Below are 27,118 nucleotides of genomic sequence, written 5' to 3'. Positions count from 1 at the left end.
TCCCTAGCTAATGAACCAATCCGGCCAACGTCTGGCGTGAAATGGCACAAACTGCTGAAAGAGGCTCACATCATCTCCTGGCAAACCAGTACAGTCTGTTGCACAGCTATCTATCACACTGTCAAAGATATCAAATCAGCTCTGCTGGGGAGGGATTTCTGCCACTCTGACATTTTTCTACCATCTAGTGCCACCCAACTATTAAATAGTTAGATTAGCTTTAACTTTTCGTCCCACACATACCTTTGACGGCTTTTCTCCCTTGCGACCTTTCTCCTTCCTCATATTTCAGACCTAAATAATGGGAAAGGGTTTGAATTTGTTAACTAATCACTCAGTCAGACAGCAATCTATTAATGGAAAATTAACTGTCAATATGAAATAATCTTGGAAATTCATCATCTAAGCTCAAACTATGCACATTCTTGTTGCTTTCTTGCAAGTTGCTGAAATAACTGAGGAGTAAAACTGAGATAACCTTTCCAGGTAATAAATCTGGTCTGTTCTGATGCTGACATATTTCATATCTTCTTGATATTACAAGAAATTGAAAATAATTTTGTTTTAGGAAACTAATGAAATACCTAAAAACCATACATCTTAGTAACTCTAAAGACGTCTGTCATAACTATATTACAGCTTAACTTCCAGCTTTGTAAATACCAGACAATTTGAGCAGACTGAATTTCCATCAATACATAGAAACCAATAACAGTAATGGATAAAGGTCATGTCTGATGCAGATAAACTTTAAATGAATTTGAATGAGACTCTCTTGCTACAGGGCTATACAAGCCATACACCAATGTAAGAGCAACCTATGTGTGAGAGGGAGTGGAGCAGTCTGAAGACAATGAAGCTGATGATGCAAAAGGTGATAGGCCTAAAGATGAGAGGATACCTACTGGAAATCCCTTTTCACATGTCTGCAACTGAAGACTTATGTGGATCATTTATTCATCTTTTTTATTCTGCTTGAGAGCTCCTTTTCCCCAGCCTCTTTCCTACACTTTTTCTTAGTATAGATGCAAGTGCCAGTTACTCCTCCACTGACAAAGCCAGTTTTTCTTCATGTTTCCCATGCAAAATGTGGCTTTAGTTACCCTTCTTTTATTAGATGTTGTTTATGGGTATTACATGCAAACTCTAATTTCATTGCTCACAGTTTTGAAAAATAACTTCTGAAGCCAAGAGATTTTTTTAAGGCCCTCCTAAAATTTCAGGTCTGGATCTTTGTCGTTCTGAATGGTATCATCTTACTGGGAAAGCTTGCTTTTTTGCTCAAACCCATTCAGAAGCTCCTCAGGAAAAAACCAAAAAACCACACCAAAGTTTTGCATTTGGCTTATAGGTATTTGTTCTCAAATTCAGTGCAATAATTTAGACCACTTACTGCACAATCCTGTCAGACCTGTCAGTCATCTAAATGTACTCATTGCCTCTGTACTAGATAATGAAGTTTCCTACATCCCTGAATGTAGCTTCACACAATCAAAACATTCTGGATGACATGCAGGTTTTTAATCTACCACACAGCTGGGGGATGGATAGGGAGGTGCTGAAACTGTGTTCAGCGCCTGCTGGCATTCTGAAACCTGTGAGATGAGAGGGCTCTGCCAGTTCTTCAGGTCTGGGATGTCTGTGCTCTTCCCTAATTCTGGAGCTCACCTGTTTCCTACAAAGCTAGTGTGGGAGATTACCCACACTATGCTATTCAAATGCTGTATGCCATAACCGGAAAGACGAAATCTTTTAAGCATTGTGATTTACTCTTTGGAGGTGTCTGACCTGCTTGCTTGACTGCTTATAAAGATTAATAATTACACTTTGAATCTAGATTCTAATTACTAAGGGATCAAAAACCATAAATTATGCACATAGTGTAATAATTCAGAATACAGAGCTTTACAGACATGTAATCTCAGCAGAAACTTCTGTTATTTTCTGTCTTCATTTCTTCTACCATTTTAGCGGATGAAGAGTAGCTATCATATTTATTAGTACTTTTAAAAGTTTAAAATTACACACGTAATAGACACATACTTGCTGACAGCTACTATCATGCTATAGTAGATTACTAAAATCATGAGGGCAAGCAGAGAGCCAGGCACTGATCTTTTCTGTGGTGCCCAGTGACAGAACTTGAGGGAATGGCCTCAAGTTGTGTCAGGGGAGGTTTAGGTTGGATATTAGGAAAAGATTCCTTACCCAGAGGGTGATTGGGCACTGGAACAGCTCCCCAGGGAAGTGGTCACAGCACCAGCCTGACAGAGTTCAAGAAGCGTTTGGACAACAATCTCAGGCACATGGTGTGATTCTTGGGGGTGGTGCTGTGCAGGGCCAGGAGTTAGACTTTGAAGATTGTTGTGGGTCCCTTCCAACTCAGGATACTCTGTGATTCTGTGGTTCTATGATGAGATCAGGATTTAAATGTTAATGCTTGGTGTTGACAGAGATATATTTAAGCATATACTTAGAATCTTTACTGTCATTCATGACTTTAAACACATTAGAATTATTTGGCCTTTTACAATTAATCTGATTCCCCTGACTGCAGATGATCATTTAAGGTACAGATAGCGTTAAATGCTGTTAACTGTTCAGTAATTTTGATATTTATAGTGTGAATATCATCCTTCTAAAATAGAATATTAGATAAAATAAGCACTTTTTAGATTACTGTGTATTGAAATGGTTACACTGAATAACAATTTTTTAAAAAACTTTGACTATTTCATGCTAAATGAATGTCATACAAATTTTTATTACCTCTGAGACAACACTAGTCCCGGCTCCCAGTGGGATGGCCAATTCTCATATTCTGCAGTTCATACAACTACATAAAAGTGGCTTAAGCTCAAGGGGAAAAAATTTTTACTAAAGATCAGTTTGGGGAAAATGTATCAGAATTGATTGACTTTAAAATTCCCTGACAATCCTGGGTACTATATGTAAATGTCCTCCCCTGTCTCTCTGCCTCATACACATACTTTCCAACTCACTAGCAAATTGAATAAACCAGAAGAATGCATTAATATAAAATATTAACTGGAAAATTTCCTTTCCCACTCCCAGGTGATATCTTGTCTTCCCCAGACTCTCTTCATTCTGAGAATCTTCTTGTTACTGCCAAGTGCTGCAAGTTCAACAGCAAAATAAAAGCATCTCATATCAGCTCAGTGATTACAGCATTCTCAGGAGCAGAAGCAGCTTTGAGCAGAGGAGACCTAAAAATTAATATTGCACCATCTTGAGATGTACCCTAACTCTTGTTTTATAAAAGGTAAAAAGTCAGATGCTATTCTGAACTAATCTCTGATGCCTCCACCTTGGCTCTGGTTGCTTGGTAAAGTACCCACTCTGACAATTCCTGAAGGCAAAAAATCTCTGAAGAATTTAGCAGTTCAGCCACTGCATCTCTGAACTGTAATGGAGCTTAGCTGTCACCTGAATGCACAACTTTCAAACTCTAAACTATGCAGAGATACTTAGTCCCAGACACATAGAGAAGTACAAAATCTAAAATAGAAACAGTATTAGGAGTTTCCCAGGTAAGTGATAAAAGAAAGCAGGTGGCTTGAATAGCTTTCTTGTCTAATACTCCAACTAAATTTGTGCAAAAAATTGAAGCTAGACTACCAGCATATTTATCAGTTTAACTTGAATTAAACCATATTCTATAAGTAAGCAATATAAATTTTTTGCCTTGTCACAAGTAGAAGAAAATGTCTTCAGACTTTCCAGAGATGTTCATACACATATAAATATACTTTCAGTCTTGGTGATAGGCTTCCCACAATACATCATATGTTTATGCTCTTTTATATTTACTATCCAAATACTATTTAAAATCCTTTCTTCCTAAAGTCTTTTCTGTAGGTCTTATTATTTCTTTAATTTTGAGTACTAACAATTTAATAAATGCTTTCACTGAAATTAAATTTTGCTTCGTTACATGCTGATGGAATATGCAGCATATTTCTGAAAACAAACAGCACTTACACTGCTTCACTTAGACAGCAACATGTCAAATAAGCACTTAATTGTGCATAGCACAGGCAATTTCCAAAGCAACAATTCATACATTATGAATATATGTCCTGTGTTATAACCCTTGACTGACATCCTTCATTGTCCTAAACTTAATTCCAGCATTTACTGGTGCCAGTAAATGCCTCACATAGAATTTTCTAGAGGCACCAAAAGGTTGCATTTTATGGTGAGTTCATTGCAATTTCTCCCCTTCCAAGCCCTAAATATGAGATGGGTTTCACAAGAGCCTTACATGTGTATCCTGGCAGGTAATTTAACTAGCAATCTCCTGCAAAACTATATAACCAGCTTTGCAGTCATTCGTATACTGGAGTCAGCGCTGCATACCCAGCAACAAACAGCCTACAAGCTTCCACTTCTTTTATGGCACATGAGAGATCAAAAAAAAAAAATCTACACTCCTAATCTTAGATATCTTATTTATTTTTCATCTACCATTTACTGTATAGGGACTCAGAAAGATCCTACTGAGTATCTACCTACTAAGGTGGACATTCATCTACTTTGGGGTATCAGTAGTTGATAGGCAAAGTATAATCCTTCAAAACTTGAGTTTGATTTATATACAAAAATTCTTTCCTTACAGAGGATGACTCACAAAATAATTACTGCTTAAGAACCTGAGCATCCTTCCTGAAAGCTTGCTGCAAGGCACCATTAGGCCTCTCAGATTTTGCTGGTGTACATGCCATGGTGCATTATATTCTTGGCTGAACTAAAACATACATCAAGCACATAATCACATTCCTGTGACTGAACAAATTACCAAATATCTTTTAATCCACTAAACAGACACAGGTATTTACTCCAAGTTTACAGTAAATATGAGGAAACTTGGCTATGTTATTAGACTTGCCATTAGACAAGGATATACATCTGTGGTCAATATCACTTCATCCATTCCAAAGACGCACTGAAGAGGATCTACATAACATTCCTGGAACTGCCCAGGAGACATGCAAAAGACAAATCCACAGTCAACACACTTAAGATTTCACGTGCAGGCCATGAGCAAAAGGGCATCCAGAATTGAGGCAGATGAGACAAACAGCCCCAATTCTGGTTACCTGTGTGGGTTTCACACCTTGTATCCCAAAGGTGTATCCTAACAGATGGGTGTCATGATCCTCCCAAAAAAATCGCAGTTTGGAGAATCATTCAGGAAAGTTTACTTTTTTCCTAGAGATAGGAGGTAAAAGAGGCCTAATATAGCTTTCCATAGACATGTGCATTGCAAAAATGGACTGCTTTGGATATCCAAATGAGTAATTTTCATTTAGATTCCAATGCAATAGACACTCTACCTCTGAAGAGGAAAGAGGTATTACTGATACATCTAAGATCATTATTTAACACCCAGGCACTCCAGTCAAGTGTTCTCACAATGAACAATGCATGGTTAGACATGTTTAGATTCCTGACTAAGGGCGATTCATTTGAATCCAGGATAAATGTTGTAGTTACAAAGGCTGAATCTGCAAATGAATCGCTATGATGCCTTTTAAAAATGCTGTATTATACCAGCACTGTTTCAACATCTGCCCAGCTGTGAATTGTTCTGATGTCTCTCAGTGCAGGCTGCCATTTTAAAGTGACTCCCTTAGCAGGAAGTCTAATCTGTGACACGTGTTTTGTGACAAAGGAAATGCTACAGTTATCACCAGATGAATAGATGGAGGAATCAACAGATGGATGATGGAGTATTTCACTCTTGGTATATTCAGATAAACATCTACTAAATTTTCTACACTGTTTCCTCACTGTTTTCACAGAACAGCTTGTCAAGATCTTAAATTGCAAAGGTAACCAAGAACCACTTTACGTATTTCTGGAATTACCTGCGTAACTTCCCTGTCTCTCTCTAAGTATTCCTTTATAGTTTCAGAACTTCATATTTATCCAGATATCATACAATCTCACAGAAAAAAATACAGACCTTTCTTGACCTGCCTTCTCCATCTACATCTGGATGTGTAATAAGTACCTGAGATGAGAAGATACATCACGCAAACACGGTATGCAACTGTAATAGGCCTGCAAGAGGACTAGGTGCCTAAGGATGCTTTAAGTGCCTGTATCCAACATGGATGAGTTGCTGTAATTCAAATAACTCTCTTCTTCAATAATTTAATCCTGGGATTAGATGTTCATTAAGACAAAATTATTAAATTATAAGATGACCAGACAGAACAAATGACAGAGCTGTGCAATGTGGTGCACCAGAGGGAAGGCACTCTCTGCCTTCACTCACATCACACAACATACTTAAGATGTTTCATGAGTTATGCATTGAGCTCTCCTATTAAAAAAGGGAAAACTAATATGAAAACAACTTAAAATTTTTGGAGGTCAACTTGATACCCACATCTCCTCTTTTCCCTAACACCTATACAAAACAAAAAAAGAACTGTACTGAGCCATACCAAAAGGTTCATCAAGCCCTGTTATCTGCTCAACAGTACCTACAAAAATTTGTGTAAAAAGTTCCACATCATAGTGCCTATGGGCAGCCTAGGGTCACAGAGTCATAGCAGGCTTTGCTTGCACAGGAAACCTCTGTACCACACTACTGTTGGTCCACTGTGGAATGTTGAAGAGGATGCAAGATCCAATGAACTTGCAGCTGACAACAAGCTGATGACTTCCCTGTTTCCCTGCTGCTGGCAAGGCTGGTAATATCTTCTCACCTAAAAGAACTATTCCCTTTCTGAACATGACTGAGCAGAATTTTCAGTAAAACATATGACATTATAGGCTTTCTGTGGCAAGCTCAATCTATCCTTTCGAACACATTTCCCTACTTCATTTTTGTATCCCCTCTAGATAATCTTAACAGCTTCCAAACTTTATTCACATATTGTGCCGGTTTGGGCAAATTTGGAAATATATCCTCTGATATAAGGCAGGTTACAACCAGCCCTCCCCCACCAGGTTCGGGAAAAAATGCATTTTCCTTGAAGGAAAGTGAAAGAGATAAAAACTATCTAACAAACACACAGGAAAAGGATAATAATGCTAAATAATAAAACCTCTCGCTCTGCTGAGAGAAACCTGGGGAAATTTCAGAGTCCTTCCATAGATCTCTCTCTCCCCCTCCTTGGAGCTGGGACAGGGTGGTGGGCCCACCTCCAGGGCCAATGCCTCTGTGGAAAGTCCTCCCTGATGTTGAAACAGTCCAGCAGAGAGAAAAGGGAAAAAAACAAAGTCCCAGGAAAACAAAAGTTCAACTCTCTGCCTCCCTCTGGAGAAAAAAAGCCGAAAGCTGGCTGGAAAGAAAGCAAGCAGTGTGCTTCCTCCCGCTTCTCTCCCCAGCCGAGCACCGAGAGGAGTCTGTGTGTGTGTGTATCTGTGTGTCCTTCAACCATGAAAACACACTGCAAACTGCTTTGAAAAACTATGCTCGGTTTTCCTCTCTCCCCTCTCAGGCTCAGTTTAAAGGCATAGAAAGGCACAAAATTAATTTCTGGGCATAGAACAGCGATATGGGATACAACATTATAAAGTGTCCCCAAGACTGACATGTTCATCATGATTTTGGTTGCTGCCTATAGATATCACTGGGATGTAGCTTCATTCAGAGTTTCTGAGATTTATTAATTCAGAAGACAAAAGTAGGCTATTCATCTCTCCATGCACTCTTAAATTCAGCATTGCAGCAGACTGAAATTTCCAGCCTCACAGATGAAGGGTTAGACATGAGGATCGCTGAGGGCTTCAGGGGAAAGGTGAAAGAAGACACTGACAGCCTAACTAATGACTTTTCTGATACTTTGTTAGCAGTTTTCAAACCCTATCTTGTGATGATTCTTTTCGCTTCAGGTCATCAAGGAGACCCTATTCCACATGTCCTCTGGGCATCCTTAATGTGATCTTATACAATTCCTCACAGTAGAGCCAAAACAGCAAACTGAACTGAAACATCCACTCTTACACAACAGTAATCCCACCATTATTCATGAATTTTTAATAGCTTTTTCTCAAATACTTCATTTTGACTGTATAGAGTTCACTAAATATCTGCACTAAAAAATAGGGACCAAGGCAACACAGCACACCACACCATCTCAAATGAGGGCCACAAGGCTTCCCTGCATGAATACTTTCCCTTGCAGCCTGAGCTGGTTGTGCACCTTAGCCCAGTGTGACCTTGAAGTGTGATCTTCTTGCAGGCAATCGTGGCTCTGCCTTCAAGGTGGGCCCTGACTATAGTTTTGGATTTTGCTGAACATCACTGTCAGACTGTTCAGTGAACAGCCTTGTCATTTTGGTATATATGGACATAAACCAGCTCCCTAGAAAGACTACAGTGTTGGAACATAGAGGGCAAAAGACAAAGGGGCAAGGCAAAGTGGCAAAATAAATTAAAAATAAATCTAAAAAACCCAAAAACACCTGTGTCAAGATAAGTCTGATTAGAAAGACAGTTCAACACTTAACACTCTAAAGGCAGAAAGTCAGTTACATTACATTCCCAACAGGTTTTTTAAAGTGTTGGTGTGTGTTGGTTATTTTTTACATAATCGAAGAAATTTAGATCACGCAGAAGCAATGTTTCTAACTTCTGAGTGGCTGCTCTACAACCAGACATTCTACAGCTGTTGCATTATACCAAAATGAGCCCTTGAAAAAATAAGTTTTCAAAGAAATTGAGACAGAGAGAAGAACACTATTGAGAGTGAGAAGCAACTGATGTTCTTTGGCAATGTTGCAGAATGAGAGAAGATTTATGCAGGCTTATGAAATAATGCATGACCAACTGGACTCAAAAGCAATCACAAAAAGGTGGGGTTTTTTTTTAATATAGCAGTACCTGGAATTCTCCATTTACTCATTAGCTTGGTACTAATACAGAATGAAAAACCTGTCTCTGAAATATGCAGGAGAAATACTGTGCTCCTAAGAAAAGTGAAACTTTTGAAGGACATCATTGTCATCACATGCACCTCTCAAAGAACAGAATTTCTTTCATTTCTCTAAATTTGAGGAATCTTTGACTGACAGTCACTTAACACGTTCACCATGTAATTATGGCATACTGACTGATTCCATTATAAGAGATCAAATAGTGATCGGAATCAAAGGTATAAAGCTACTGGAATGACAGCTACAAGATAGAAACCTAAATCAGGAGAAGCAATAAGGACATGTCAAAAAGATGTTCGAAGAAAACTGAGATGCATTTACACTGGACAAACAGATTATCACAAGGGGAATTAGAAAACGGGAAGACAATAATAAGTTAGAAAAATCACAGAACCACAAGAAGCTGTGATGGACAGGAAGTGCATTAACTGTAAAAACATGCACAGATCCAAGCATCCAATATCCATATTTAGATACCACAAACATAACAATTTGCAATAATTTTTAATTTAAACACATTAAATATCAGCATATCAGTGCTCTGTATTAAAATAAAAAGTTATAAAAAAAAAATCAAACTGAAAGGGACTTCTAGAGAAAGCCTTAATCTTCAAAATCTGAATGTAGGGATGACAGAGGGCTGACATCTTGCCCTACACACTGAGGGAACCCTTCTGAATTATAGATTCGCTATTGATATCAAATTGAATATTAGATGGGAAAATGTAGCTGTGAGCTTTTCATTGAAAAAACGTCACTAACATCCCCACCAAAATAACTTCAAGAGGAAAAATAGTTCTTCCTGAAGAATAAAATAATCTTGAACTGAAAAGCAAAAGTGAAAATTAACCTGGTTACATTTGTTTTAATTGCTAAGTCCATACATATGCTAAGGATTTACAAGCAGGTTAAATTCAAAAGACAAAGAGAGCTCCTGGAGCTGCGATACATAATTAGAAAATCAGGCCATATTCACAGATACTTTATAAAACAGTTTGATTTATATTTTTTATTATTATTATTATTATTATTACTACTACTACTACTTCTTTGAGTTTACTCAAATCAGGTACTGCATTCAGTTCTGGGCCCCTAACTTCCAAAAGGTCATTGAGGTGCTGGATCATGTCCTGAGAAGGGGGGGCAAAGCTTATGAAGCATGTAGCAAACGTCCTGTGAGGAGTGGCTGAGGGAGCTGGAGTTGTTTAGCCTGGAGAAAAGGAAGCTCAGGAGGGACCTTATTGCTCTCTGCAACCACCTGAAAGGAAGGTGTACTGAGGAGAGGACCAGTCTCTTCTACCATGCCTGCAGTGAGAACCAGAGGAAATGGCCTTAAGCTGAGACAGGGAAGATTCAGATTAGATATTAGTAAAAAACTTTCACTCTTGAGCATGGTCAGGCATTGGAATAGGTTGCTCAGAGAGGTGGTGGAGTCACCATCCCTTGACATGTTTAAGAGGTGTCTGGATCTGGCACTGGGAGGTGTGGTTCAGTGGTTTAGGAGGTAACAGTGTTAGTGCTGGGTGGATGGGTGGACTGGATGATCTTAAAGACCTCTTCCAACCCTAATGGTTCTATGACTCTATAGATTCTGTATAAGTCTGTGCATATTCAAACATGAAAATCTTAGAGCATATTTGTAGCACAGTTAAGAGGAATAGTGTAACGTGTCATAAATGTACATTAAATCTGTACTGACAGGACGTGAAACTCCAGAATATTTTTCTCTGGTGGTGGTTCACAGCTTAATGAACAAAAGAAACAAAGTCTAATGCAGACTGCTTAAGCCTCTTTTTCAGGGATGTCTATTTCAACACTTAACATCACAGGTATCTGTGATTGAACAATTTGATGAAAAAGAATTGAAACTGTTAAGAGATAATGCAAAAGGCTACAGAGGTTGGAAGGATTTAGTTCTGCTGAACCTAAGGGCATTGCCTTTACAGCACAGTACATCACTACTGGAATTGTGTTTAGTGGGAGAGAGCAAATTCTCAGTTTAGCAGAAGTGCAGCAGAGAGTAGAACAAATTGTACCATGAGCAAGAAAAACTGATAAAGACAAAATAATGCATGGGTATAACAGGGATTCAAAACTATGGAATCCATTATAGAGTGGAGCTCTAGTTCATTTCTACATAGATAAATCATGAACTTTAAAAGACTACAGCTATCAGAAAGGTTACTCCTCATTTCTGTGAAGTACAGAATCCTGAAGGTGAGGTTTTGAGGGAAACAAGAGTAGGTGAAAATCAATTCCTAGCAACGAGCAGATAGACAGGTCAATTTTGCAGACAGCCCCTACCCAATTCTACAGTGACCCCCCCAAAAAACAGTAGCAAAGGCTGAAAAGCAGCTGAAACAGGGGTGTTTCACAGGAGTACAGATGGAATTCAGGAAAGATTCGTTGAGCATTTCTAAAACATTTAGTGGAGCTGTAGTAGTGTTTGACAAAAGGAATATGCATTGACATTTTTGGTAACTGAACCACAGAATCAGGAAGTCAGACACATAAGTAACAAATATCTAGTCCATCTGTGCTGAGTTTTAAGGAATGAAGATTGCACAATTTACAACCAAAGAGACAGGCAGCAGTCTCTGTTCCCTTGCAGTTTTGTTGCTTCTTTGAGACACTTATGTCACATTGTTCTTCTCTACATTAGTGCATTTATTGAGTAGTCCTACCAACTACCTTGGAGAACTCATTTCTTTAGGTAAATAAGGTCTTGACTTTTTGAGTCTGATTATTCTCCTCTTTCTACTCCTTAAGAATTACTGCTTCAGCTGTGCTTTGGTTGCTGGTGACTGTTGCAGTGGGGATACTGCAACACGCCTATATCCAACCAGGAGTCCCGTGGAAAAGAAATATATACGGACGGATTCTTGCTAGATGTTTCAGAGATGTTTATTTCCCCAGCCGCATGGCCGGGCTCTGCTGAGGGACTCTTACAGTCGGGGCCCGAGCTGCTTTGCCCGCGCAGGGGAACACAAACCAACCAATGGGGAACGAGGCTGAGCAGGGGCAGGGAAACCCCGTGCCTCCCTCAGGGCTCCATGGCGCGGGGGAGGGACCCCAACATCTCACCCGTTTTATTTTAATAAAAGGAGAATGAAGACAACTGGATAACCATAACAAGAACTGTTTCAAAACAAAACAAGCCACCCTCCTGAGTCTTTAAATGTCCAAACAAATTCTGTGGAACATCTCAGGGCTGACAGAAGGGAGACAGAACTCTCTGGACATGCCTGTGGGGAAACTGAGGCAGGACAGGGTTCCTTCCCTCCCCCTTTTCATCCCCCCATCGGCATCGGAGAGGAATTGTAGGGAAATGGAACTGTATAAGGAAGCCATGGAGTGAAAAACGGATTAGGAATAAACTGGGGATAGGGTAAACTTAGGAAAGGGTTCATATTGGGTATAGGGTAAAAGGGGAAATTAGGCTGTGGGTAGGGAAATTGCTGGAATGGATATTGTTTATAATTTTGTGCATAATGGCTGCCTTTGACGGGAATACCTCCAGGCCCAGTAACATTCGCTGCTTGTAAACCCTTCTTTCCTTGCACTATATCAAATTGAACAACTTCCCCATCTCCTACACTTTGCAGGTAATTTTTAGGATTATTCCTTTTAATGGCAGTTCTATGGATGAATAAATCTTCCCCTGTATCATCTCGTGTTATAAATCCATAGTTGTTTTTTACATTGTACCATTTCACAGTTCCTGTGACTTTCGTTGCTAGAACGTCTCCCATCACATGCTTGCGTGTTTGTCGTGGGTGCCGGTCCCGCGTGGCCGCCGCCTCGCCGACTCCAACGTCTCGGTCAGGCCCCCGCGTTGCGGCTGCTCCGTGCCCTCCGAGCGGCCCCGCTCCGGCGCCTGTCTGGGCTCTGCGCGGCCCCGCGCTGCCATCGCCGCTGGCTCCGTGGCCTGTGAGCGGCTCCGCTCCGCAAACTCCACGCTGCTTCGAGAGCGGCCTCATTTCAGCTCGGCGCTGCGCTGCGCGGCTTCTCGTGTCACTGTGGAAACCGCCGCTTCTCCCTGCATAGGGCTCTCCGAGCTGTATGCACAGAGCGGGCTTCCACGCTGACCTCCGGTTCCTGGCTGCTCGTGGCCCACGGCACCCATGGCGCCTGCGGCGTCGCTCCCTCACTCGCGGCCGGGTGGCCGGGGACCCCGAGACAGGGATGGGGTCCGCGATAAGGCGCGCGCTCCCGAGGGGGCCGGGCGCATCCAGCGCAGGCACCTCCATCGGCACAGCTGCAGTCATGCGCTCCCAGGATGGCGGCCGCGCGGTCTCGGCCACGGGAGAAGTATGATCTTCTGCTTTAGGGGTAATGGGACCATACAAATGCTCCTCAAGAGCGTCAGTGATTATAAAGGATCCACGGACAGCTTCTATCGCTCGTCCATCCCTTAGCTTATCGCAGATCTCGTTCCAGAAACACTCCTGATGATATCCAGAAGGTTTGATATCAAAAAGTAAGTCTCGGGAAATATAGGGGAACTCTTTGAAAAGCCACATAAAGAAGTGTTCAAGATCTCCCGGTTCAAATGCTTTTTTGTTTTGTTGTTCAAGGATTCCTTTTACTTCTAGATACATTTTTTTCTGTGGCTCAGAGAGCCCCATTTCCCACGATTCTTCCATAGTCCAGATATGGAATAGCGAAACAAAACCAAGAAGAGGAATCCAAAGTTTCCAGGGTTTACTCACACAAAGTCGCTTAGGGATTGGGGATCGTTCTGTCCTCATTTCTCCACCATTATGTTGCAGTGGGGATACTGCAACACGCCTATATCCAACCAGGAGTCCCGTGGAAAAGAAATATATACGGACGGATTCTTGCTAGGTGTTTCAGAGATGTTTATTTCTCCAGCCGCATGGCCGGGCTCTGCTGAGGGACTCTGCCACAGTCACAGGACCCGAGCTGCTTTTCCCGCGCAGGGGAACACAAACCAACCAATGGGGAACGAGGCTGAGCAGGGGCAGGGAAACCCCGTGCCTCCCCCCCAGGGCCCCAGGGCGCGGGGGAGGGACCCCAACAGGTGACTACCAGGACATTGCGTAACTGCTCCTGATTCCAGACAGGCAGTCGTGCCACTGGATCAATTTTCTTGCCCTGCCTGTTGAACAACCAGGCTACTTTGTCTGGCTTCCCCAGCTTACTATATTCTTTCTGCTGACTCTTATTGATCCCTGCCAAATTTCCATCAAACTTTGACTTCGGCTGTAAAAAAAGTGCAAATTGTCCAAAGAAATATTAATTTGCATTAATTTTTACCATGAGTCATGCAAATTATGTAAACTACAAGGAGCTTCAAAGCCTCTAGAAATGTGCTCATGTGTTCCATATCATCATAATATTTACTTGACCTAGGCCTCAATACATGCGAAACATCTCTAGGAAATGTAAATTTATCGGTAATTCATTTTGCAACATGGACAAATCAAAACAGCGTGAGAATATCTTGATTGTGACAACAAGTATGCAAGAGATTCCAACATTCTTCTTCCAAAACCTTCATCTTGAGTACTTTATCACACATTTTATAGGTTCAGAAATTTATAACCTTAAATGTCTAAGTGAAAATTTACAGATCAATTAATAAATGTTAACATTCACCTGGAAATGGTGTATACCAACCTTGCAGAACAGGTCTACAGGTCTATACAACCAGTAATATGTTTCAAGGTGACAGTCGGTGTGGAAAGGACAGCTGAACCGAGAACATCAGTGAAAAAAACATAAACACTTTCATCTGTGTTCATTATATTTGTGTTAGAAGTTATGATATGGTTAAAAATTACTGTAGATCTCTCCTGTCTAAAAACACGGGCATAAAGAGTGGTACGTCAGAATACTGTGATACTGCTAACTACTAAAATGTGTATTTTAATTGTTATCACTATTGCTGTATTAGCTGTGATAGGGAAGTTCCAAACCACACTTTGAGTGCAGATCCCACAGGCATCCTAGTTGAAAACTAATGTAAATTCAAGCAAGTTATTCTGTTTCTTTTCTCCCTTTCTCCAGCCTGTCAAGGTCCCTCTGGATGGCAGCGCATATCAGCCACACCTCTCAGGTCAGTGCCATCAGCAGACCTGCTGAGAGTACACTCTGCCCCATCATCCAAGCCATTAGTGAGGGTGTTGTACGGGACTGGAACAACTACAGATCCCTGGGGTTCACTGCTGATTACTGGCCTCCAACCAGACTTCGTACCACAGACTGCCATTCCCTAGTCCAAGCTATTCAGCCAGTTTTCAACCCACCTCTGCCTGCTCATCCAGCCCGTGCTCCAACAGCTTCTGTATGAGAATCTTAAAGGAAACAACATTGGAATAATTACTGAAATCTAGGAAACAACATCTGCTACTCCTCCCTCATTTAGCAAGCCAACCATTTTATTACACAATATTTTCAAGTTGGTCAAACATGACTTCCCCTTGGTGGGTCCATGCTGACTGGTCCTGTTTTCTTGTCCTTCATGTGCCTAAAAATGGCTTCCAGAATTGGGTTTTCAATCATCTTCCCAGGGACCGAGGTGAGTCTGATGAGCCAAACGTTTCAGAATAGTAGTTTTCCTCCCAGGAGCACAGACCTGGTTCTTTCAGTGATTATTTTTTGCTATTACTAATATGATCCTGTAATTCAAATCTTTATGTTCACATTAATTCATACCAAAGCTTACTTATTTCTCATATGTTAAAACATTTTTTGTCTCCCGCTGATTGCTAACCCATAACTCATAGATACATAAAGCCTTTTTGTACTGGGGAGCTAGTTAAGAAATTTCAGCATGAATGCCCTTGTTTGCACCAAAAAAAAAAAAAAAAAATCATTCATGGTCCAGTAGCCTTATTCACACACACAGAAGCTCTTATCTAAATATTTGTGGGAACAAAAGGACTTTCCATGAATTTTTATCACAAAATTGAGCGAATAAAGGTGGGTTCCTTGCTGAGTCATGGGGAAATTAGACCTCGTAAAAAAAAACTCATGATCAAAACTCTTATTATACCTCAGTCAAGCTAGAAATCCTCCAAATGTAACCATTTTCTATATGCTCTAGACTCGATTTCTATGTATTTATTACCTCAGTACCAGTAGAAATTGTTCTCTTACCTGAAAGAAGCTAGCATTTCTATTTCTAAACCTTGGCATTTCTAAAGCCAGAGAGCTTTGTCTGCCAAAAATTACCTGTTAGGTATTAAACCATTTTATTCAGATCTCAGTTCGGGATCAATAAATTTGTAAAGTTTTATTAATTTGAGAAAATTCTGTTGATGTGTCCATCCATTTTGCCATGCAATTCCTGGACCATAAAATTTCTGGGTATATATTTTGAACAGATATTCAAAGATCTATCTTACTTTGTGCAGCCCAAGAGATACATAAATCTAAAGGGAAAAAAAAGAAATAACACAAAAAGAACCCAAAACATCACACCTGCCAGGGCAAGCTAGGAAAGATTTTTTTATGATTTAAAAATACTTTCTGTCTCCATGAAATGAAACTTTCAAAAGAGAAGTAAGGGAAGATGGGAAGAAGAATCAGAAGAGAGAGTTAATAAGAGTGCAGTTTCTCCACCTGATTTGGGGAAGCTGGAAGTTCATGTATTTATCATGTATTGAATTACCAAATGTAAAAAAATCTCCAGCAAAGATGAATGAGTGAATTTTACTCAGTCGTGATCTGTAAACTAATAGAAGTATTTACTTGAAAGAGGTGTAAGGGATTTAAGCTGCTATTGTGAGCAAAGCATGACAATTCCAAGAGTGATTCTCTCACCTACCAAGTAAATACCATGGGCATCACTGCATTAACTGGCAGGCGAGTCCGAGTCCTGACTCCTCTCCTCATTTCAGGTCCACCTAAGCGTGCTACATACATAACATGGAAATTACTGACACATAGATTTTTCACTAAAACAACAAAATGTTTTCATAGAAAATTATCAGTTTTGTGTTCTGCATAGGAACCTTGTCTCTGTGTCACCTCCTTTCTTCAGAGACATCACCCAGAAGGGGGAGGACATCTCTGCCACTCCTCTCCAGAAAAGAGCTCATATTTATTTCTTAAATCATAGCATTACTTACACCTCTGTAATTACCTCCCAGTTATGACTGACCCTTAAGACTGCATTTCCTGTGATCCTAAATCAATCTTTTATTTCTTTGCAAATCCTTCTGTGATTTTGAGTACTAATAAAAATGCAGCCTTTGTCCTACTTTTGAAGAGCTTCCCCTGTTCCCAGTGCAATGAAGCTTACACCATTTTTTCTGGGTATCACCTACACTTATCCTGTGTTCCAGTCTTGTGACAGAGACTGGCATACAGCACAGATCCTTGCATTGTGCAAATGTCTCAATCCTGAAACAGAATGCTGGACACTGCCAAGAAATTTACTGCAGCCTTGGTGCAATACACAGTCCTTAGAACCAGTTTGGCACTGGAGAGCACTCTGCTTCATGCAAGATTCACAAACCAAACAACCATTCTCAAAAAGCAGTCAGTTACCTTTGAATGTTCACACTAGATAGTTTGTGGGCAAAATTACTTAATTTTGTTTTGCTTTAGGTGAATACAAGTCTCCAAGTTCACAGTGTTCTGGCCCTAATCAGTGTTGAGGAAGACCATTTTAGTAGCAGAGTTCATAGAGACGTAGCTGGGGAACAGCTTCTACCTCTTTGTCTAATGTGGTAACTTTGGTTAATGGTAACAAAATTGATTGGCCTTATAAGGGAGATTAATAGGCCATGAAAGTGAAGAAAGGAAAACTGTACATGTTAGTTTGCTGTCAAATAAAATAGATTGAAGGTTCCTTCTAGAAGGAGAAAAACACTTTAATGGAGTTGTCTATGCTTAAGGGTGGCAGATGATTCCGCAAAATAAAAAAAATAAATTAAATAGTACTAATTAAAGACAGACTCTTTTAAGGTTTCTAGCCCATTTTTCTCTGGGTTTTTTTTCATTGCAGAATTGTAAGTGGAACTCTAAGTGCTACATGCTATTGCAAAATCCCTATGAAACACAGTATTACACTGCATGTTTCTTGAACTGCAGACAAAAATATTCTAATGGTATATCAGCAGTGGTCTGAACTACTGCACCATGCAATACAACCAGAATTCCAAATAATACCTCTGAAGTCAGAAAAGATAAGGTAAACTGTGATTAGTTCCACAATGCAACAAGGGGTCCAAGATTTTCAGAAGCAAAGTCAACAAAATATTTTGATTTTGTCTGTATGATGAAGAGAAAAAACCAACCCAAATCTAAATTAAATATTTTTTCCAGTTTTGTGATGAAGAGATGGCAGCTGTATTACCTTGCTAGAAAGGATTGGAAACCACTGTATTTAATGCTTCCCTGCAGCTGTGAAACACTGCAATCAATGACCCAGTAGCTAATTTCTTCCAGACTCTGTTTCTATACAGAAAGTTAAAATAATACTTTTTCACAAGTTCATTATTGCCAGTGAGAAGGATAAAGGATCTCCATGCTCAATAAATAAAGCATGTATTTTTGTGCTGAAAAATAAGTAAAATATTTGGTTCAGATAATCAGTTGAACATCATATAGGAAAGCAATTTGCATAGGACCACTTTGGCAGACAGATGGACCTAGAAAGCTTATCTGCCTGTTGCATCAGTAATCAAGAGCTTAGATCAAACTCTGTGCATGAGCACAATACATCATTCTAATTAGCATTTAATTCTAGGTGGCTGTGTTCATTTTATTGTATTTCTTAACTGCTATTGCACTGCTATACAGATAGCTTTTATATGTTTTCTTGCTACTTTCCCTCATTACATACTCCTCAGACGAATGTAAATGTGGTAAAGGCCGCAGTTTTTCATACTAATGAACAACACAAAATATTGAGAAACATCTGAGTTGTTGCCAAATTAATTTCAAACTCAGTGTTGCTTAATTACATTTTATCATACTGAAAACTCTTTTAACATCACAGAGAATGCCCACTGTGTGGTGCCCAAGGGGAGGCCACACTTCTATCCCACTTCGTCAAACACGCAGCCACCTATTGGTATCATGACTGCTATGGTTTGGTGGTGTAAGGTTTTCTATATGTACGGAGGTTCTTCCTCTGTGCCCAGCTTCTCAAATGTCTAAGAAAGGACCTGCAGCAACAACAATTCCTGCATTCCTGTCTGATGCTCTCAACAGCTGTAACAAAAAGCCAGCAATACAACCTATTAACTTTGAATAATGAAGAGCCCATAGCAAGAAAATCTCCTCCCCCACTGCAGTAGCTTCCTTTCAGAGAAGGAGAGCTCTAGACCTGTTACTAGGTTGGAAAACATCATGATCTCTATCTAAATATTATTGATTCATCCCACTTTACATTTTCTAGGTTGATATACTTAGCTTGAAAATGCAAATATTCCTTAATAGCACAACTGAAGTTCTGTCATGATGGCACTAAAGCTAAAGAGAGCTCTCTTTTGTTGTTTCTTGTTTCCAAGCACAAGTTCCTGCATTTACTGCAGCTCTGGCTCATCACTTTCAATAGCAACTAATGGTATCAGTTAACTGGCACAGTTACCTTACATATTTTTAAAACACTCACTAAAAGTGCTTAAAACATTTGCTTCATTTTCCCCTTTTCATCTTCATAAACCTCGTATTTACATTACATGCAACTAATATTTGCAGAAAACATGAAAATTCTGAAGCTTACCCACAGTAACAAATATATATCCATAATATTTGCTGCTGTAAAATAAGGTAAAAGCAATTAAATTCCCGTTTGCCAAAACATCTATGCAGCAAGAACATGAATCCACATCCACTTAGACCTTTTTCAAAAGTCGGAAAATCAGTGATTAGAACTGGTGTTTAAGCAAAAATTCCACTTCGGAGTGGTATTTGACCTAACCTTTCAGCCCACTGAGTTGCCATATGCATAATGATGTGTCTAACCATGGTGTTTATCAGAATCCTGACCTGTTAAAATTCATGCTAGATAGAGGTTTTTGTAATGCAGAAGATAAAGCACCAGTAATGTTGTATCATTTAAACAATGACATATTCCCTTCACGTATAAAGTAAACTTATAAAATACAAAGGCAGCTCCTCATAAATTTTCAGTATTTGTCACGAACACCAGACTTATGGACTTCAGTAATATGTATCTTCCCTGTTCTCTGAAGTTTCTCTTTCAATGAAGAAGTAATTGGTTCAAAATCTTGTTGCTGTGGAAATCTGGGGGGGGGGGGGGGGCGGGCGGAGGGGGGGAAGAAATTCACAAACAAATTCAAAGGTCATAAAATCCCTAAAACCAGTCCTTTCTTACTTTACAAGGGTCACCATCAGGCCCTGGTGCTCAGGTAAGGAAAGGAACATTTGTAGGAGCACAAACACTTGACCTGTGAGAAACTAACGGTAAGAGCTGTGCTGCACCAGATGTGACTAGACTACACTTGCTACCATCATCTCATTTTACTGCAAATTCAATTTAGTGTCCACTGCATAGAAATGTTGTCCAAGTCATTTACTTTTAGGCAATATTCATTATGAGGACTGTAGTTTTCCAGAATATTTCAGTTTTTCAGGGTCCAGAGGTGCTTCTTTTAACATCAATGTCTAAATTCACGTGTACATCAGAGACCACTGAAGCCATGATTTGTTAACTAGAAGAAAGAAGCCTAAATGTATCTGGGAGGAAAATAATTACTCTGGGACTTCAGGCTTCATTCATTGTTTCTGGTAGCACTCAGGACTACGTAACACGAAAAGTTTTTCCACATTCATGTAACTCTGTCTCCCCACCACCAGCATGACATGAATAGATCTATATTTTTTTTCCATTTTTTAATGCAATTTTAACGTTCAAAATCATTAATTAGAATCTAATAAAGTCTGTTAATATACTGTTACTATATGTTACAAAGAGAATATATTTATTAAAAAATTAGAGTAACTCTCTAAGGAAGAGAGATAACCATTTTGGAGCTTTGGTGAAGGTTTTTGAAGATTTCCTCATTTGGGAGCAATGCAGCTATTCACTTTGTTGTACTCAGTTATTTATTATGGAGCTGCTAAAAATACAGTGCAGCAGGATCTGCTACAATGAAAAATGACATCCCATTTTTCATTATAAAGACAGTGGCTGCTAATCAGTGTGTATAAATACTTCTTGATGCCTGTGGCAAAATGACATTTTAAACACTATTTCTCTACTTGTAAATGAAGCCTTTGCATCTCAAATTATAATAAAGGAAAACACCCTAGACAATAAAATGTAAGTTTGTATAGCCTAAAAAAAAGCAAACTGAGGAAAAAAACAACAAAAATCCTAGAAATATTATTTGGTTTTTGCTAACCCCTTTTCAATTACTCTGTGCAGGTCATATCTTCCTTAGTATGGAGCAGGTTAATACACATCTCTGGCTTTGATCAAGTTATTAAAAGCCTGACATTCTGCTGGTATTTGAGATTATGTGTGCCCACTCCTGCCCTCACACCTTTCCTTCTCCAGGCCTAATGTATTGTTGAATAAACAATACAGTTCCCTGCTGTTAAACCACAAAGCATTATTCTGACACTGTAATAAAGCAGGGAGAAGCAAACCACTGCAGAATTACAAAGAACATCGAGGTACCTGCTAGTTCAGACTAGAAATTCATTTGCTCTGGTGATGGCTTGCTGTATAACAGAGGCAGCAGTTTATGCAGAAGGGCACAGAGTGGGGGCAGAAACTCTGAGCAGAGCAGCATATGTGCTGCTCAGCAGCAGTGGAGACACTGCAGGGCTCAGACCCCACCCCACTGGAGCTCTTCTCCAGCACATTCGGGGTCTCAACTCGAGTACAGATGCAACTCTCTTCAGGTCTGGGGCTGTAAGGATGCCTGGGCTCTCTTGCTGAGGCTGGGGTGGCAGGAGGAGTGCACTGACAGAGGGTCTGTCTTGCCAAGTAACCAAGTAGGGACGAGAGATCAGCACATTGCAAGGCATCAGTTGGTCTCCTTGATTTAGATGGGGACCGACTGATTCTGTGGGTCAACAGCCAGCTGCATGGCTGGTGTTGAAAACATGGATGTTTTTTGTGACCATGGGACTATTCAAGGATTAAGAACTCCTGGAAAGAGAAAGGACCCACCTTTTAAAGTGGGAAAAATCATCTTTGTCATCAGGCTGTGCAAGCAAGAGGGAAGAGCTTTAAAGTAGGAACAATGGGACAAAGTCCATAACAAGTAATTAAGTGAGGAAATCGTAGACTAAGTTGGCAAGCAAGGGGTCCAGGGTGGTGTGGACTGGAACATCCACACCATGAAAAAAAGAGAAGTTGAAAGGGGTACACTTAAAGCATAGACACAGAAATAAAGGAGTACCTGCAAGCAAATACAGGATCGTGGGGAACACACTTGTACCTTTTCTGGGAAATGAGCATGGCTAGGTGCCCCTGAAGTACCTGTATAGCAACACATGAAACATGGGGAACAAATGAGGAAATAGAGGTCAGCGTGCAGCCACAGGGCTGTGAAGTCATCCTAGAGGTGTGGTAAGAATTCACACAACTGAAGCGCTGCAGTCGATGGAGACATGTCCCACTTTAGGGAGATTTAAGTACAGGCCAGGATGGCACAAAGGGAGAGTCATTTTACGGGAGTGAATACATGAAGGAATACATGAAGATCTTCCATCTGATGAATGAAGAGCAGAGACCTTATGGGTCAGGGTTAGACGTCAGGCCAAAGTGGCTGGTACAACTGAGTGCATCTGCTGCAGGACACCTGATCAAGAAAATTCAGGTGAAGCCTTCACATAATTTCACTTTTTCAGGCCATGATACTCATGGAAAACTTGAACGACCCCAGTATCTCCTGGAGAAATAACACAGGAAGGCAGCAGCAGTCCAAGACATATACGTAGTGTACCCCAAGGGTCAACACTAGGGCAAACACTGTTTAATATCTTCATTAATTAATTGGATTATGAGACAGAATACATTCTCAGCAAGTTTGGACATGACAAAAAACTGAGAGAAGCAATTGATAAACCACAAAGTGGTGCTGATATTCAAAGGGATCTGAACAGGCTGAAAGAATGGGCTGACAGGAATCTCATGAAGTACAGAAAACAGAAAAATAAATGCCTGCACCTGCATAGGAATAACCCACGTACCAGTAGAGGCTGCAGACTGGTTGGAAAATTGCTTTGCCAAAAAGGATGTTGGGGCCCTGTTAGACAAGTTGAAAATCAACCATGGTCCATGTGCCCTTGTGTCACAAAAGGCCAAAAACCTCGTGGACTGTATTAAGAAGAACATTGCCAGAAATGGGATCGCTGCTCAGCCTAGTGAGATGCATCTGGAATACTGTGCCTTGGTCTGGTCTCTCCAACAGAAGACAGGGATATATTGGAATGGGTCCAGCAAAGGGCAACAAAGATGATTAAGGGACTGGAGCATCTGTCATACAAAGAGAGATTGAAAGTGCTGGGACTACTTAAACGGAAGAAGAAATGGTCCAGATGAGATGTTTTGGGTGTTTATAAATACCTGATGGGGGAAGTAAAGAAAATGAAGCCAAACTTTTCCTCATGGGACCCAATGACTAGACAAGAAGGCACAAACTAAAATAGAGAAAAATCTGTTTAAGCACAAGAAAAAGCTTTATTTTTTTTCCCCACAGGAAAAAAATGCCGGAGAGGGTGTGGAGCCTTCCTCCTTGGCAGTATCCAAAACCTGATCATATACAACCCTTAGCAAGCAGCCCTAGGTGTCCCTGCCTTGAGATGGAGTTTCAACCAGATGATCCAGAGGTGCCAACCTCACTTGTTCTGTGATTCTGTGATGTAGTAGCAATGGTGATTACACACTCGCTGCCAGGGTGCACATAGAACTGTTTGTGAAGTACAAGCAAATTTGGTGTCCGAAAAAAAGCCATATCTATACCTGTAAATCTATAGGTATGAATATCTTATACCTGAAAATAAATATAGTGAGAAACTGTGATGCAGATTGTAGTGGTAATTTGTTTAAATCGTTCTTGGAGCTGGGGAAAAGGGTAAAGGGAAAATGCAAGGAAAGAAAGAGAAATTGTTACAAGTTGTCACTGAACCAGACACAATCAGCAGTTTGAGTTTATCAGCTGTCATGACAGCAATAAAAATAAAGGATATAATAGGCTATATTTTATCACAAGTATTTTCCCTTATATAAGCATTACCATGTAGAAGAGATACCAACTGCCAAAAAAGATGCTGATTTCCCCCTTTGTCCTCCAGCATGCCTATATTTTATGAATTTCCAGTTGTGTCACCAGTCCCAAGGCTTCCGTTATGTTCTTTTTTACTATGCACAGTTCAAGGAAGATGCCGAAACCTCTGAGAATTTTTTGTGAGTGGATAAATATATATATATATATCTATGTAAATGTGTATGTATGTATATACATGCACACAACAAGCATAATCCTAAATCTTACTGGCCAGCAGCTAGGTAAATTTCTATAAGATACAAACATATACTTTCACATTAAAAAAAAAAATTAACTCTATAGTTATAGATAATTTATATAACGTAACAAATTTCTGAATGTTTTCATCATCTGTATGATTATCTGATTCTTTACTGAATCCCACTATTTCCTTTGCTGTGGACATACTTAATGACAGAGTTCCACAGGATAATTGTAATACATTCAAAAGAATACCTTTTAGCATGGTTCACTATAACAAAAGGTACATCAAAAAACCCTTTTCCTTCTCTTCATCTTTTTGAACCTCTATCATATAGTCATTAGGCCAACTGCTCCCTTTCACTTTTTCCACATTTTTATCTTTGTAGTCTGTTGGTCATATTCTTATGATCTGTCATCATACAGCATTGCATCCTCTTGCTTAATCTCTTTAGAATCAGGACAATCAGAACTGAATGTAGCTTTCAAAACAACTTAATAACATCAAAGTTGTACCCCTTTCTTATGAACACTAGCAAGATATGATTGTGAGATCAACTCCTACAATTTGTGTCAATACTTAATGAGCTCTTCACATGGTTTTTATGCAAATATCTAGTGAGCATTAAATCTGGAATTTGTCTGACCTGGATCTTCAGGTGTAGACCCTGTTTTAGCATTGCATTACATGTATTCAGCCTGCAGTGTACAAGCACTGCTAATTCACCTTGAAAACTGAAAACCTTGACAGAGTGACACTTGCACTTCCTTTGTTCTTTGTGTCTCCCATCTATGCACATGCAATTGACACCCTAGCAACTGCAGAGCACCCCTTAAATTCTATATCCAGTTAAAACCTGGAGGAATTCCCCTAAAGCCACTAGATACTTGCCCATGGCCTTCCTCCAAGTTCCCGACCCTCCTTTTTGTGCCTTGCACATCCTAGGAGCACGCTGCTTGAACAGAGAAATGCTTGCCAGCTGTCTTTAGAGGGTGCATATGAGCACTTATAAGTTGGCTGAAATTCTGCATGTTGGCTTTATATGTGTGCACTCTACCTCACCACTAATGGCCAAAGCCACAGCACAGATAAATACACACAAAAGATTAATTCTTTCACACTTCCAGCAATCTAGAAAATCATCACATAGTAACGTGTTCTCTCAGCAGTGAGTGTATGCTTGATGGAAAGCTATGAACAGTCAATGTTGCAGGAACAGGAAACCAATTAAGTAAGGTCCATATGGATTACACTGTGAGCACAGCGGGATGCAGAGCAGACTCTAAGTGCCATATGGAGAGGAGATGGTGAGCCCATCTGGGTGTTTTCTTTACAAAGAGACTCACAATTTTATTATACCCATTCTGAGCTTCAAATTACAGACATCTTGAAAATGTTTGAATTATTTTTATTTCTACTGTAATTCATTTGTACGTATATGCAACACACATCACTTGGAAGTACATGGGCTTCTGTTATAAAGACCAAACCTCTCTTAGTGAGATTCAACAATTCAAAAATTCAGATTTAAAATTTAACCACAGTCAGTAGCAAGAGACAGTGAAAAGCTCTACTACCATGGGAACAGAACAGGAAGAAAACTATGGAAGAGCACAGATATGTCCCTAATTCTTTTTAAACTCCACAGGGGAATTAATCTGCAATTTTTCTCAACTTGTTACCTTTCTTACTCTATTACTTCTCTAGTTTCATTATTTAAGCTTGTTGACTTATTTAAGTACATTGACTTTTACATCCAGCTATGGAGTAAGGAAAAGGAAGAAAAGATAAGTCAGTCATCAAATGTTCTGCAGTGTGACCCTTGGGTGTCCCACCCAAGGGAATAATAAAACTCCTTACACAGGAAAAGCCACAAACACTTTTTATCAGGGACTCTTTGTCAAGGAGTGTAGTGAGAGGACAGGATGAGGGGCAACAGTTTTAAACAGGAAGATTTAGGTTATAGATCAAGAAGAAATTCTTTACTATGCAGACTACAACACCCTGGAACACGCTACCCAGAGAAGCTGAGGCTGTCTCATCCTTGGAAATATGCAAGGCCAGGCTGGATGGGGCTTGGAGCATCCTAGTTTAACAGAAAGTGTCCTTGCCCATGGCAGGAGGTTTGGAACCAAATAATCTTTAGGGTCTCTTCCAACCCAAACCACTCTGTAATTCTATGATAACATTTCCCTCAAACAAAAAAGGAGAATCCTTTGCCTCTAAAACATGGAATGTACATTTTGTACATAAGTTCACAAAAAATGTCCTCTATCTTAATGTCCACTGCAGCAGAATCACGCACTTAATTACATGTCTTAAATGAACTTTTAAAATCAGTCTATTAGGCACTCAAGCACTTACCTGATCATACTCTGAGTCTTATTTAGTGCATTTTTTATTGCTGAAGCAGGATTTTTCTTCAAAAATAAACAGGTGCGTTACCTCAGCCACTTTTAACATAGGGGCTAAAACCCATCAATTTTCTGTTTCAGCCCAGAATGTATACAACCTATTTTAAAACATTCAGTTCTTCTAGCTTTATCCTCTTTTCACATGCTCTACCCAACATCAAAGGGAACAGAGGCACTGAAACAACCTGGCAATTATTATACTCATTTACTCCTATGGTTAACCACATAAACCTGTTTCTGTATCTGCCTGGCCCACCTTCAAGGAATTAGACAGTGATTGCTCAGAGACCTGAAGACATGCCAACAAGAATAAAATGATTTTTGTGGAGTTTTCCAACCAAAAGTATTTGTGTCTGTGA

At 39.9% G+C, this 27,118-nt stretch overlaps 1 long non-coding RNA gene across 2 annotated transcripts in view; it reads right to left on the bottom strand.

Annotated features, from left to right (window-relative positions):
• Positions 1–26,909, bottom strand: part of LOC138109717 (uncharacterized) — a 42,158-nt gene extending 15,249 nt beyond the window's left edge. For both annotated transcript variants that reach the window (XR_011150686.1, XR_011150685.1), the window contains exons 1-3: positions 26,710–26,909; positions 2,209–2,408; positions 244–294 (exon numbers count right to left, since the gene is read on the bottom strand). This is a non-coding gene — a long non-coding RNA (uncharacterized lncRNA). The remainder of the gene's footprint in view (positions 1–243; positions 295–2,208; positions 2,409–26,709) is intronic.
• Between the last annotated feature and the right edge of the window lie 209 nt (positions 26,910–27,118).

The sequence above is a fragment of the Aphelocoma coerulescens genome, chromosome 4 (genome assembly GCF_041296385.1).
Source record: "Aphelocoma coerulescens isolate FSJ_1873_10779 chromosome 4, UR_Acoe_1.0, whole genome shotgun sequence".
NCBI lineage: Eukaryota > Metazoa > Chordata > Aves > Passeriformes > Corvidae > Aphelocoma > Aphelocoma coerulescens.
Note: the sequence above shows the minus strand (reverse complement) of the source record. Positions and strands in the feature narration are given on the sequence as shown.